Raw genomic sequence first — 14,081 nt, 5'->3', positions numbered from 1 at the left:
CCCCTCGCGACCGGAAGGGAACACCGACCGCCACTTGGTGTCCGGACGGTGGACCAGGGCGAGGAAGTGCAGGGTGTGGAGGAGGAGCCTGTACAGGGCACGCCTCCCTGAGTCTCGGAGGGAGACGAAGGGTGTCGAGGAAAGGCGGCTCAAATTGTGTGGGATAGGATTCACTCTTGAAGGGGTGCTGTAACTGTTGCAACTGTTAACTAAGTGATGAAAATACGAAGGAGTCAGGGCAGTCAAACATGATAATTTTAAATATTTATCTTTTATTACAAGGGAATTTGAGTGCAGGAGTGCAGTGACTTCCATGTAACAGCCTTGGCTATGTTGCACCCAGAGTATTTTGTGCACTTTTTGGTCTCCTTGCCCAAATGAAAAAATGCACTTATCATAAAGAGAGTGAGATAGATATTCACCAGATAGATTTTCACGAAAGTGGTCTGTTTATGAGGCAAGATCGAGTTGACCAGATCTGCATTCTCTAAAGTTCAGCAGAATGGGATCTGGTTGCATTGAATCTTGCCAAATTCTTACAGCGCTTAACAAGAAAGATATTTCCACTGACTGGGGGAATATGTCTAGAATTACAGGACATAGTCCTGTAAGGTGACAGACATTTAGAACTGAGAAGAGAAAACATTTGTTTGGAGTTCTCTACCCTGGAGTGCTCTGGAGGCTTGATCACTGTTCATCTATATCAGAGATCTGGATATCAAGGGAAGTTAGGGCATGGGAGGAAATCAGTCATGATCTTGACGTATGGCAGTTTGAGGAACCGATGACCTACTCCCGTTCCTAATTCCAAAGCTCTTGAGTCTTATTTCGCAACAGGCATTAGCCGTCAACTTTCCGTAATCTCTCTCCCACTCGCGCACACAACATAAAAGATGTTTATAGAGTCAACATAATGACTCTCGATGGACAGTCACAGTGCCCCACAAGTCATTCAAGGTTTGAAAAGTGGTCAAGCCCCATGGATATTACAATAATATTGGAAAGTTCTGTGAATTATTAAGGAGCAGTAACACAGAAGGATTTCAGATTTACGTCTTAAAATGTGAAACATGACACAACTATTGCAAAAGAATTGCATAAAAGTAAACCACTCCATTAAAAGAAAGGAAACGCTGTTTAAGTCATTAAGGATTGTGCTTCATTGGGAAATGAATGAGTTTCTGGAGCCTCCTGCAACAGTGCAAAACATGAAAGGTAATATTCCCAATAGAGTGCACGCACCATACCCCATTTCTATTCCCAGAAACCATCAATTAGCGCATATGTGGCAACCATATCAAGACCTCAAGACAAACTGAATTAAGCTACGTTCAACATCATTTGACAAGATAATTTTTTTGCCAAGAAACTAATGTTTGCACTGTAGTTTTCCACCCAGGTTGGGCACAGAGTGCAGTTCCAAATCATCCAAAACCCTCGCCCACATACCAACCGGCACCAGGTCTCCTTCACCTTTTACCTCCTAGCTTTGTCCATTGCCCATTGACGGACATTGCCCTTCAGTGGACTGGAGTCAAACCAAGCTGACCATGACGGGATGTTTCACAGCATGAAAACTACAACATAAAATGTTGCTCAGTCAGTTTAGAAAAGCCATGCCATAACATAGTCTGTCATAACATATGCTTCATGATTCTTGCCTAACCTTCCTCCAATGGATGACCATACATATAAACCCTTCTCCCACTTATAGCTAATACAAGGTACATCTATAGCAGAGTTTATGCCTCACCATTCCCATTCATTTTGCCTCTGAAACACTGCATGGGAGCAAACACATGTGGCACTGTAATAGACTGGATTGATTCGAGAGGAAGACGTGTGCCAATTGTATTTTCTGTGTACAGGTTTCCCCCAGGTTATGAATGCCTGACTTATGCACATCCTGTACTTTAGGAACGGGTGTTTGCTAGACCTGCAGGATGGATTTGCCGGCTGCTGCTGGTCTGCAGGCAGCTTCTGCCCTGTGGGAACTCAATTCACGACGATGTAATTGCACCGTGCAGAGTAATCTAAACGGTTACATTTAACACCCCAGTTTAAAGTTTAACAGTGTGCTTGGCCGGCCTATTTTTTCATTGAAATATATTGCCGGGCAGCCACATTTCTAACTTGCAAGCTGTTCGGATTGCGAACAATTCTCAGGAATGGTACCATATCGTAACCTGGAAATACCTGTATACTGCAATACGAATGAAGAATGCCTTTGAAATATAAAATTCCCATATGCTACATGCTCAAGATCTACTTGCTCTCAAAATTTCATCCCATTGTAAAATTGCGACAACCTCCTATGCGTTCTTAAGTCCCGCCTCACTGAGAAGTAGTTAATTGTGACCTTCAGTCACACAAACGCCTTCCACAACCTGGCAGTATTATGTATGGAAATGTAAACCTATCACACACAGACCATAATGCCCTTCCTCAAGGTTCAACCACAGGTAGCCAATGCCTGTGTGTAGCCATCCATACGACCACAATGAGGGAAAGCTATTCCTCTGTAAGAGGCTGAACGGATGTAATCATTCAGTGAACAAATCATTTCAAAGTCAATGAAGTGCTTCAAGTGTTGTTGCTTAGGAGTCAGAAGCAATAGCTAATTTTCACACGGCAGGGTCCCACAATCAACAATGAGCTAAGTAACCAGAGATGGGCGCCACAGTGGCACAGCTGGTGGACCACTCCCTCACAGGGACCTGGCTTGGATCCTGTAGGTTCTCACTGTGACCTCCAAGGTTTTCCTCTGGCTTGCTCCCACATCCTAAAGGTGTGCAGGTTAAGTTAATTGGCCATTGTAAATTACTCCCTGGTGACAGATGGAATCTGGGGGGAGTCAATGAGAATATGAGGACAAATTTTAAAACCTGGGATTAATGGACGGTTGAAGGAACGCTTAAACCCAGTGGGTTGAAGGGTTTGTTTCTGTGTTGTCTCTCTATGGTTGAAAATGAAATATTGATCCACTGACTTTCCACCAACAAAACAAAATGATAGTGAATTTTTTAGGTTTGAGGTGGCGACCTTACACTTAATATCTCAGTCAAAAGACATCAATGTAAGTTCAGCAAACACATACCCTTTCCCTCATATGGTCAGCCTTTTACTGCGGCTCGAGCCCACCACCATTTCACTTGGGGAGGGAGTGTGTTGCTTCCTTTTGTGCACACTCTTCTCGCATCCCAGCCTCCAGTCGAGAAGCAAACAGGCAGATGTTCACACACATGGCAGGATCCCAATCCGATGCCACTCATTAAACAAATATTTAATCTGCCCACTCGTGGTGGTGGGAGATGAGGTGTAAATGTAACCGTGTGGCATGACTAGTGTGGTTGGAGGAATTGAGCTCGCACTATTATCCAATCGGTATTTATTCCAACTAACATGTCATTCTTGCTGGTAGGGTCAGGTTCTGCCGACTTCACCCTCTACATCACGACTCTCACAACATTTAAGCATCATCTAGGCGATCACTTGAATCGCCAAGGCTGAGAATGGACCAAACACAGGTAGATAGGAACTGGTGTAAACAAGCACAATGGTCAGCTTGGACACAAAGGGCCAAAGGGCACATTTCTGGAGGCTCGATGACATTTCACAGACTCGTGAACGCTGAGACCAGGGAAGGCAAGCCTTCCTTTTGGGATCACCCATGAGTGTGAGGGACCCTATGCTCACAAGCTCATCAGACAAAACTTCCAGGATCAGTAACAAAAATAAACAGGGCACAGATCTACATAGTCAGCAAACACACACCTGGGCAACAACTAAATCTGAGTAAAGAGATCTTTATCCCCTCAGGGGCAAATAGGAGGGCCTGGAAAATGTCTACAAAGATAAAACCAGAGCTGAGCTGACATTTATCATGAATGGTTACAGATACCTGGGCCCCTTCCGCACGATAAGAATGAAGGATCACTTGATAGCGTCCTTTCAGGTTTGGATTTGGTTTCACAGGTTAATCAGATGGTTCAACAATCATGAGAGACGACGGAGTTCGCAGCACAGGGAGTGGTCCAAGCGAGTTAAGAACAAGGTAAGGTGAAACGGAGAGGTACAGGCAGAGACCATTGGCTGCTTCTGTCCTGTATACTTCACTGTAAATCAATGTAACTGGCAGCCAAAGATAGACACAAAGTGTTCGAGTAACTCGCCGGCCAGGCAGCTTTTCTGGAGAAAAAGGATGGGTGACGTTTCTGGTTGGGACCCTTCTTCCCGTCCCGAAATGTCACTCATCCTTTTTCTCCAGAGATACTGCCTGACCCACTGAGTTACTCCAGCACTTTGTGTCTATCTTCGATATAAACCAGCATATCCAGTTCATTTCTACACAACTGGTAACCAACACTAGGGAAATCTCAAACACTTGCCACCAACAGGTTACCAAGAGTCCCGGTTTCTCTTGCCCATTCCCGTTATTCGCATCCTTCCCGAAGATAAAGTTTCCGTCCGCTGCTGGCAGTTTGCAAAACTGTGCATCGAGACAGCCCCCGAGGGTTAAGGTAACCGGGGCACGTTGACTGAATTCAAGTCTCCTACATTCTCCACTTCCCAATCCCTGAAAACGACACAACATCCACACTCCCTAACACACTGCCAAATATACAAGCTCCCCCGCCGGCAGAATGACCAAAATACAAACTTGCAAAGCCACAGAACCAACAGCGAGCGATTGCCCGGCGAGCAGATTGTTTGCAAAGAAGGACATGCAGAGTAGAAGTAATCTGGTTAAACAATTTGCTCCCTTTCCTGCACACACACTCATACACACACAGTTTACCTGGGTCCTGGGACGCTGTTGGAACGCCGAGAAATAGAATGAAACAGAAGATCGCTGGTTTCCACTGTATCTGGCACCTGTGAAGAGTGGACAGGGAAACGAGTTTGAAACACGCGCAAAAGTAGCTTTGTTTTAATGCCGGGATAAGTTTTCTCAATGGACGAGAGGAGCACAGGCAGATGGGGTACTCACCTTCTTCCATGCATGGCTGATTCTGGTGCTACAACTTGGTAACTCGCAGACAGACAGCAGAAATGAGGGACTTCTATTTCCCAACTGCGTCTGAACAGCTGACTCAAAAGCAGCAAGTATTTGAAAGAGAGGGAGAGAGAGAAAGAGAGGGGAGGGGGAGCCAGAGAGGCGGGCAAAAGTATTAACTCTCTCTGCCCCAGGCTCAGGAATCCCCTGGGTCCTATCGCCTGGTTAACCGAAAGTCATCAAATCCATCTCGTTTAAGTTTTATATACTAATAATAAATGGCTTCTTCTCAGGGTATGGTTGATCTAAATCAAATGTACACATCTGTTTGGATTGAGGAGGGAGAGGCGAAAGAGTATTACAGGAGCATCCGTCCTCCTTCTGATCTGTGTCCTGGTCTCGCTTCTGCACAGGAAGAGTTCAAACTCCACAGAAACTTGCATGTGAAAAATTAAAAATTAAACCACAGATGTTAGAAATATGTTAGTGTGGGGAAAAGAGTGTGAAACACATGCAAAATAGTTTTATTTTAGTGCCAGGCTAAATCTGCGAGAAAAATACTAGTAACTTGCCACAGAACCTTGTGGCAAGACACCAGGGCCTCATCAAGTATCTAACCACAGGCGAGGTCCCAGAGGACTGGGGAGTAGCCAATGGTGTTCCTTTGTTTACAATGGGGAGTCGAGATAATCCAGGAAATTCTAGGGTGGTGTATCTCACGTCAGTGGTTGGGAAGTTGCAGACAGTGAGAAAGGTTGTTAAAATATGCAGCGGGATATGGATACAGCAGGAGTCGGTGATGAAATGCCAGATGGAGTTGAATCAGAGCAAGTGTGAGGTTTTGCACTTTGGGAGGTCGAATGTAATGGGAAAGTATATAGTTAATGGCAGGATCCTTACAACATTGATGTACGGAGGGATCTGGTCCACAGTTCCTTGAAAGTGACAACAAAGGTAGACAGAGTGACAAAGAAGACATAATGGTATGCTTCTTGTGTTGCATTTGGTAGTTAATAACCAATGAATGCTTGCATCTCTCTGCCCCAGGCTAAGGAATCCCCTGGGTCCTATTGCCTGGTTAACCAAAAGTCATCAAATCCATCTTGTTTAAGTTTTATATACTAATAACTTGCATTTATTGGTTGAGTCATGAAGTATAAGAAATGGGAAGCCTTGTTGCAGTTTTGTAGGACATTGGTTAGGTCGCATTTGGAATATTGGATGCAGTTCTGGTCGCACCAATTCAGGAAAGATGTGGAGGCTTTGGAGAGAGTGCAGGGGAGGTTTGAAAAGCTTCCCCTGTAAGTTATCCAGGTATATCATCCAAGCATAATCACAATCAAACCATACTGGAATACAAAAGGTAGTGCAAAGAAATAAAATAAATGTAGCACAGAATATACTGTTACAGTTACGGAGGATGTGCAAGGGCTGCAATGAGGTAGATTGGGGTATCGGGAAAACATAGTTAGTTTAAAAGAAGTCCACTCAAGAGTCTGATAATAGCGAGGAGGAAGCTGAGACTGGCGCATTAAGTGAGAGCTCATGGCAAATTGGAAAATTGCATCCAAAATTGACTAAGTGCACAATCCTAATTCTTCAAGAGTCAAATCAAGAGTCAAGAGAGTTTGTTGTCATGTGTCCCAGATAGGACAATGAGATTCTTGCATTGCTGCAGAACAGGATATTGTCGTCATAGGTACAGATCAGATCAGTGTGTCCATATACCATAGAATATATATATATACACACATCAATGCACAGATAAAGTGCAATAGGCTGTTATAGTTCAGAGTTTGTTTTATGTTGTGTTTAATAGTCTGATGGCTGTGGGGAAGAAGCTGTTCCTGAATCTGGATGTTGCAGATTTCAGGCTCCTGTACCTTATACCTGATGGCAGCGGAGAGATGAGTGTGCTCCTCTGTTCCTCAGCAAGGGAACATTATGGGCCGTGGACAGTAAGCATGCAGGTACAGCAGGCAGTGAAGAAAGTGAATGGCATATTGGCCTTCATAACAAGAGGAGTTGAGTATAGGAGCAAAGAGGTCCTTCTGCAGTTATACAGGGCCCTAGTGAAACCACACCTGGAGTATTGTGTGCAGTTTTGGTGTCTAAATTTGAGAAAGGACATTCTTGCTATTGAGGGAGTGCAGCGTAGGTTCACAAGGTTAATTCCCGGGATGGCGGGACTGTCATATGCTGAGAGAAAGGAGGGTTGGGCTTGTATAATCTGAAATTTAGAAGGTTGAGAGGAAATTTTATTGAAATATATAAGATTATTAAGGGTTTAGACACGCTAGAGGCAGGAAACATGTTCCCGATGTTGGGAGAGTCCAAAACCAGGGGCCACAGTTTAAGAATAAGAGGTAAGCCATCTAGAACGGAGATGAGGAAACACTTTTTCACACAGAGAGTTGTGAGTCTGTGGAATTCTCTGCCTCAGAGGACGGTGGAGGCCGGTTCTCTGGATACTTTCAAGAGAGAGCTAGATAGGGCTCTTAAAGATAGCGGAGTCAGGGGATATGGGGAGAAGGCAGGAATGGGGTACTGATTGTGGATGATCTAGCTTGTTTTTTTGTACAGGTTTCCATTTAACAGTCTTGCAGAATTTATGTGTAATTTTTGTATACTTATGGTTTTGTGTGTTTGTTGTGTCTATGTGCTTGTGATGCTGTGGCAAACACTATTTTCATTGTACCTGCAGCTCACTGTCCTTGTGCCTATGACAATAAACCCAACTTGACTTGACTGAATAGGCAAGAGAGGATAATGGTGGAAGGTTGATTTTATAATTGGAATCCTATGTCCAGAGGTGTACCACAGGGATCCATGCAGAGACCCTTGGTGTTTGCAATGCACATTAACAATCTCTACGTGAATATAAGAAGTGTGCCTAGTGAGATTGTAGGTGGCACAAAAATTGATGGAGCTTTGATAACAAGGAAGGAGGTGCGAATATTGATTCGTTTTTAAACTGAATAGAGCAATGGCTGATGGAATTTAATCCTTAAAATGTAAGGTGATGGACTTTGGGAGGATTAATAATGTAGGATAATAATGGGCGGCACAGTGGCGCAGCGGTAGAGTTGCTGCCTTATAGCGCCAGAGACACCGTTTCGATCCTGACTCTGGGTGCTGTCTGTGTGGAGTTTACACATTCTCCCTGTGACCGCGTGGGATTTCTCTGGCTGCTCTAATTTCCTCCTACACTCCAAAGACGTACAGGTTTGTAAGTTAATTGGCTTTGGTAAAATTGCAAATTGGCCCTTGTGTGTAGGATAGTGTTAGCATATGGGGTGATCGCTTGTCAGAGCGGATTCAGTGGGGAAAGGGCCTGTTTCCACACTGTATCTCTAAAGTCAGAAAAGTTTAAAGGATAGGTAATGAACCGTAGGACCCTGGGAAGCAACAAAGGGACCTCCGTGCACATGGCCAGGGATCCCTGAAGGCAGCAGTGCCGTCAGATAAGGTGTTTAAGAGATTACATGCAATGCATGCCTGCCTTAGCTGGACATGGAAATTAAGAGCTGGAAGATTATGGCATAATAAAAAACTTTAGTTAGACCACAGCTGGAGAACTGCGAACAGTTCTGGCCCCCACACTACAGGATGAATGTGCACGGGAGAGAGTGCAGAGGATGTTGCCTGGGGTAGAACATTTCATCTGTGAGGAGAGATTGTATAGACTGGGTTTCCTCGGAGTGGAGAAATCAGTGGGCTGACCTGGTCCAGGTATACAAAATGATGTGCGATATGGACAGGGTAGACAGTACCTTACTTTTCTTACTGTCTGAACAGTAACATAGGAGACTTAGAAGAGACTTAAGTAAGAGTTTTTTTTACAACCAGAGACACGGGAGTTGGAACATCCTGCCTAAGGGGGTGGAAGAGGCATATTACTCCATAAGACCATAAGACATTGGAGCAGAATTCGGCCACTTGGCCCCTTGGGTCTACTCTGCTATTCGATAATGGCTGATCTATTTTTCCCTTTCAACCCCATTCTCCTGCCTTCTCTCTGTAACCTTTGATGCCCATACTAATCAAGAACCTATCAAACTCCGCTTTAAAAGTACCCCATGTCTTGGCCTCCACAGCCATCGGAGGCAATGAATTCCACAAATTCACCATCTTTTGGCTAAAGAAATTCCTCCTAATTTCCATTCTAAAGGTACGTCCTTTTATTTGGAGGATGTGCCCTCTGGTTATAGACTCTTTTCTCGTCCACTCTATATAGACACTTCATTATTCAGTAGATTTTAATGAGATTTCTCACCCAACCCCCACCCTCATCTTTCTAAACTCCAGCGGAAACAGGCCCAGAGCCATCAACTGCTCCACATAGGTTAGTCCAATCATCCCCGGGATCATTCTCGTCAACCTCCTCTGGACCCTCTCCAATGCTAGCATATCCTTCCTCAGATATGGGGTTCAAAACGGCTCATAACATTCCAAATGTGGCCTCACCAGTGCCTTATAATGCTCGGCATTATATCTTTGCTTTTATATTCTAGTCCCCTTGAAATGAATGCTAGCATTGCATTTGCCTTCCTTTTCCACTTTGTTTCTCTTACAACATGGATGAAATTAGCCTGTTCTGTTTCAGTATTCTTAAACAGACAAAAACGCAAATAAAATCAGTGATCAAGCAGTACAATCTTTATTTCGCCAGGCGGGTGTGGTAAAACTCTTTACAGTATGCAGATTACAGACTATACGGTTCCCTTCCCCACACAAGGGAGCAGTGATCTAATTACATATATATACTTCAATAATCGACGATTCAGCAATACCTTATCTACAGAGCATAGTACAGCCTCTTGCTTAAGATTAGCAGATCCTTAAGATTGACAGCTTCTTAAGATTGACAGGTTCTTCTGACAGAGGAAGGGTTAGCCATATATGGTTATATGAGAAGGCTATATTTCTGCAGAACAAGCATTTTGTTTTTTTCTACTTATGATGCACATATTAATCTTATAGTCTGAATTCTCTCTCAATGTTTATATTATAGAGGAGACATTCATGAAGCTGTGCTTGTTATCTCACTTATGTTATTGGAAAGGGAACATCAACAGTTTGTTAGCTTTGTTACTGAAAGCAAAGGTTAGTGCATTTTGCTGGCTGTGCAATTTAATAGAAGAAGGTGAAAGCCTGTCTTTGTTTCAGCAGAATCCATTTTGTAAGTTTAAATCATTATTTAAACCAGGACGACAGATGGCACAATGGGCTAAGTGTTCGGCTGGCGACCGGAAGGTAGCCGGTTCAAATCCCGCTTGGAGTGCATACTGTCGTTGTGTCCTTGGGCAAGACACTTCACCCACCTTTGCCTGTGTGTGAATGTGTGTGAGTGATTGGTGGTGGTCGGAGGGGCCGTAGGCGCAGATTAGTAGCCACGCTTCCGTCAGTCTGCCCCAGGGCAGCTGTGGCTACAGAAGTGTGACTGAGGAGTGTATGAATAATGCGATGTAAAGCGCCTTGAGTATTCTAGAAAGGCGCTATATAAATCCCATCCATCATTATTATTATTATTATTAACTTCCACAAACTAACTCAGCTCACAGCCCAGTGGAAGTTCCAGTCGTGGCCCCCAAGGAGTGATATACCTACTTCACTCCCCATATCAACCTGACTTTAAACACAGAGGTTCTAAGTTTTGGAGTTCTTTCTTGAACACTCTTCATCTCCCACCTCTCTTTTAAGACACGTCCTCATCACTCCTCCACACAAATTTCTTGATGCATCACCCAATTTTGTCTGCCAATGCCTCTGTGAAACACCTTGAAATGTTTGTTCTCCATTAAAGGTAAAATATAGGTTAAAATTGTTGTAAAATGTCTCCTGCAGAACCCAGGTGTCTGATATCCTTGCCAACCTATCTTTAAAGAAAGGGTGGCAATGTGGCATGGTATCTGGACGGGGCGTTGAAGGACAAGAAGCCGAAGTGAAGAAGTGGAAGCCAAGATACCGAACGGAAACGATGCTGAAAAGCCAAATAACCGAACGTACACGACGCCGAAAAGTCAAATAACCTAAAAGACACGATGCCGAAAAGTCAAATAACCGAACGGACACAACGCCGAAAAGCCAAATAACCGAATGGACGCGACGCCGAAAAGCCAAATAACGGACATTGGCGTAGTCGAGCAGGTCTTGCTGGGAACAATGGCTGAAGACTGAGTTAGAGGCTACAGTTTGGCCGGTGTCTGGAAGGGTGGAAGAAAGTGAACTATCAGACCTCTTGAGTCTGAACTGCTAAGAGCACCCGGGAACACTGTTGCCCGAAGTGATCTGGTTCCCTGCCAAGACTTTTCAGAACAGACTACGTAAGGTAAGACAATTTTGGGGATTGTTGACTAGACTAAGTAGGCTGTCTGTAGTATTAAGTAGATATATTGGGTCAGTAATGGGATAGGCTCGGGATAAGAGTAACGTGGGAGCTTCGGTACATCTGGGAGTTTCGGTACGTGGGAGGAGTACATAACTGTGTTTTACTATTCAGTGAGAATATTATTGCTTTAACGTGTGTGAATATCTGAGATTTAATATATTGCATGAGGTGTGGAAATTTGTGAGTGAATGGCACAGAAAAGAGGGTGTAGAGTGAGTGAGTTTAAAGGCTGTTACTTGTTTGTGGAACCAGTTATGGGTGAATGTTGAATTAATCATATAATTAAGATGAAATAGGATGTCATTGAATGAGCTTGCTTATTTACGAGATAAATCTTTGTAGAATCTCATGTGTTTTAAAAGGTAGTGTCTATTTAAGAAGTTGCAGATGTATTGGCATTGAGCCTGGGACAAAGTTATTTTCTTTTTCTTTGCTCTTTGGAAATATATTGGTTATCTATGTGGAAATTAACTGTGTATTTTCTGTCTTGTCGACTTTTATTAAACAGGGGATGTAGCTCATAAAAGAGACTGTTCATTTTCTTCGTTGCATAACATGGCATTAGGATTGGTGACCTGGTCGGTATTTTTAAGTTTGATTTCTTCCTATTTCTTACCTTTTGACTTGAATTCAAGAGAGATGTGAAATTCAGATTAAGGTGTTGGATGAGAATTGAGAATAATTTTTAATTTTTAATTTCTTTACAATTACCTATTTTAAAGGGTCTGCCTTGTCAGTAGTTTAAGAGTTTAAATAAAGCTTTGACTGAGACTGGACAGGACGTTAGTGTGAATTAATTACATTTACACAGCAATTGACCAGAACCTTGTTAGTCTTACAGAAATCACTGAACCAGAGAAACGTAGAAACCTCTATCAGCAGACCATAAAGGCGAATATTTACAACCAGGGGATCGCAAACTGATAAGAAATTGGGATTGGAGGAAATTGGGAGAACGGTGGAAGGAGCCCTTCCCAGTACTATTGACTACACCTACCTACAGTGAAGGTCGAAAATAATCCTCGTTGGATACACCTAACTTATTGCGAAATAATTGGAAACTGGAAAAAGGAAGTATGAACTTGGATGTCCGCCTGCAAGACTGGAGGTAAAAGGAAGATCTACACACAAATAAAAAAGGTCAGTATTTAAAGTATCTTGTTAAAACCAGCAATGAACATAAGAGTACGAACTACACTGAATTATATACATGAAAGAGTACATGTGATTGTCTGAAGAGAGAGATAGTGAGATTCCAGCCTCTTAAGTCCAGCCACCGTGGTAGATCAACGCTTACAAAATTAATCCGCTCTATGATCTTTGGCAGTCCAAAAGCAGCGAAGGAAAATAAAAAATTCCCCCCACCCTCCCATCTCCCCCAGCCAGTGATGTGATGGACGCGGGGGTCTGGACCAATCGCTGACAAGGTCTCGGACAAATCCCGTCCCCTTCAGACAATCACAAGTACTCTCACCGACGAGCGTTCAGTTCAGTCTGAAGAAGGGTCTCAACCCAAAACGTCACCCATTCCTTCTATCCAGAGATGCTGCCTGTCCCGCTAAGTTACTCCAGCTTTTTGTGTCTATCTTCAATTTCAGAGTTAAATAAAAATCACAGTGCTGGAAGAACTCAGCGTTCTAGGTGGCATCTGTGGAGGGGATGGATTAGGAGTTGTTTCAGACCAGGGTTCTTTTTCAATAGGAAGGAACTGCAGGTGCAGTTGTCTTTGCCAAATGGCAAATGATTCCGGGAATGCCAAGAGAGAGAGAGAGCGAGAGAGCAAGATAGATAGATAGATAGATAGATAGATAGATAGATAGATAGATAGATAGATAGATAGATAGATAGATAGATAGATAGATAGATAGATAGATAGATAGATAGATAGATAGATAGATAGATAGATAGATAGATAGATAGATAGATAGATAGATAGATAGATAGATAGATAGATAGAGAGGGAGAGAGAGAGAGAGAGAGAGAGAGAGAGAGAGAGAGAGAGAGAGAGAGAGAGAGAGAGAGATACCAGCCTCTTAACCCCAAGCACCGTGGTAGATCAACGCTTACAAAAATAATCCATTCTATTATATTCGGCAGTCCAAAAGTGGCGAAGGAAAGTTAAAAATCTCCCCCACCCACCCGTCTCTCCCGGCCAGTGATGTGATGGATGTGCGGGTCTGGACCAATCGCTGACAAGGTCTCAGACAAATCCCGTCCCCGGAGACATCATGTCCGTTATTTGGCTTTTCGGCGTCGAGTCCGTTCGTTTATTTGGCTTTTCGGCATCGTATCCATTAGGTTATTTGGCTTTTCAGCGTCATATCTGTTCGGTTATTTGACTTTTCGGCGTCGTATCCGTTAGGTTATTTGGCTTTTCGGCGTCGTGTCCGTTCTTGGCGTATCTTGGCTTCCAATTCTTCGCTAGTCTTCTCGTCCTTCGACGCCCCATCCGCAGACACAGTGACACAGCTTTAGAGCTGCTGCCTTGCAGTATCAGAGACCTGGGTTCGATCCTGACTATAGGTGCTGTCGTTACGGAGTTTGTAGATTCTCCGTGTAACAGAGTGGGTTTTCTCCCACTACTCTGGTTTCCTCCCACATTCCAAAGACGTGCAGGTTTGTAGGTTAATTAGCTTCTGTAAATTGTCCCTTATGTGTAGAATAGAACTAATGTATAGATAATTGTTGGTCGGC

At 43.5% G+C, this 14,081-nt stretch overlaps 1 long non-coding RNA gene across 1 annotated transcript in view; it reads right to left on the bottom strand.

Annotated features, from left to right (window-relative positions):
* Positions 1-6,560: 6,560 nt before the first annotated feature.
* The window catches only part of LOC116975376, a 9,929-nt gene continuing 2,408 nt past the window's right edge, over positions 6,561-14,081 (bottom strand). The window contains exons 2-3 of the long non-coding RNA XR_004412612.1: positions 7,706-7,709; positions 6,561-6,573 (exon numbers count right to left, since the gene is read on the bottom strand). This is a non-coding gene — a long non-coding RNA (uncharacterized LOC116975376). The remainder of the gene's footprint in view (positions 6,574-7,705; positions 7,710-14,081) is intronic.

Source organism: Amblyraja radiata, chromosome 7 (assembly GCF_010909765.2).
Source record: "Amblyraja radiata isolate CabotCenter1 chromosome 7, sAmbRad1.1.pri, whole genome shotgun sequence".
Classification (NCBI taxonomy): domain Eukaryota; kingdom Metazoa; phylum Chordata; class Chondrichthyes; order Rajiformes; family Rajidae; genus Amblyraja; species Amblyraja radiata.
This window is presented reverse-complemented; position numbering and strand designations above follow the sequence as displayed.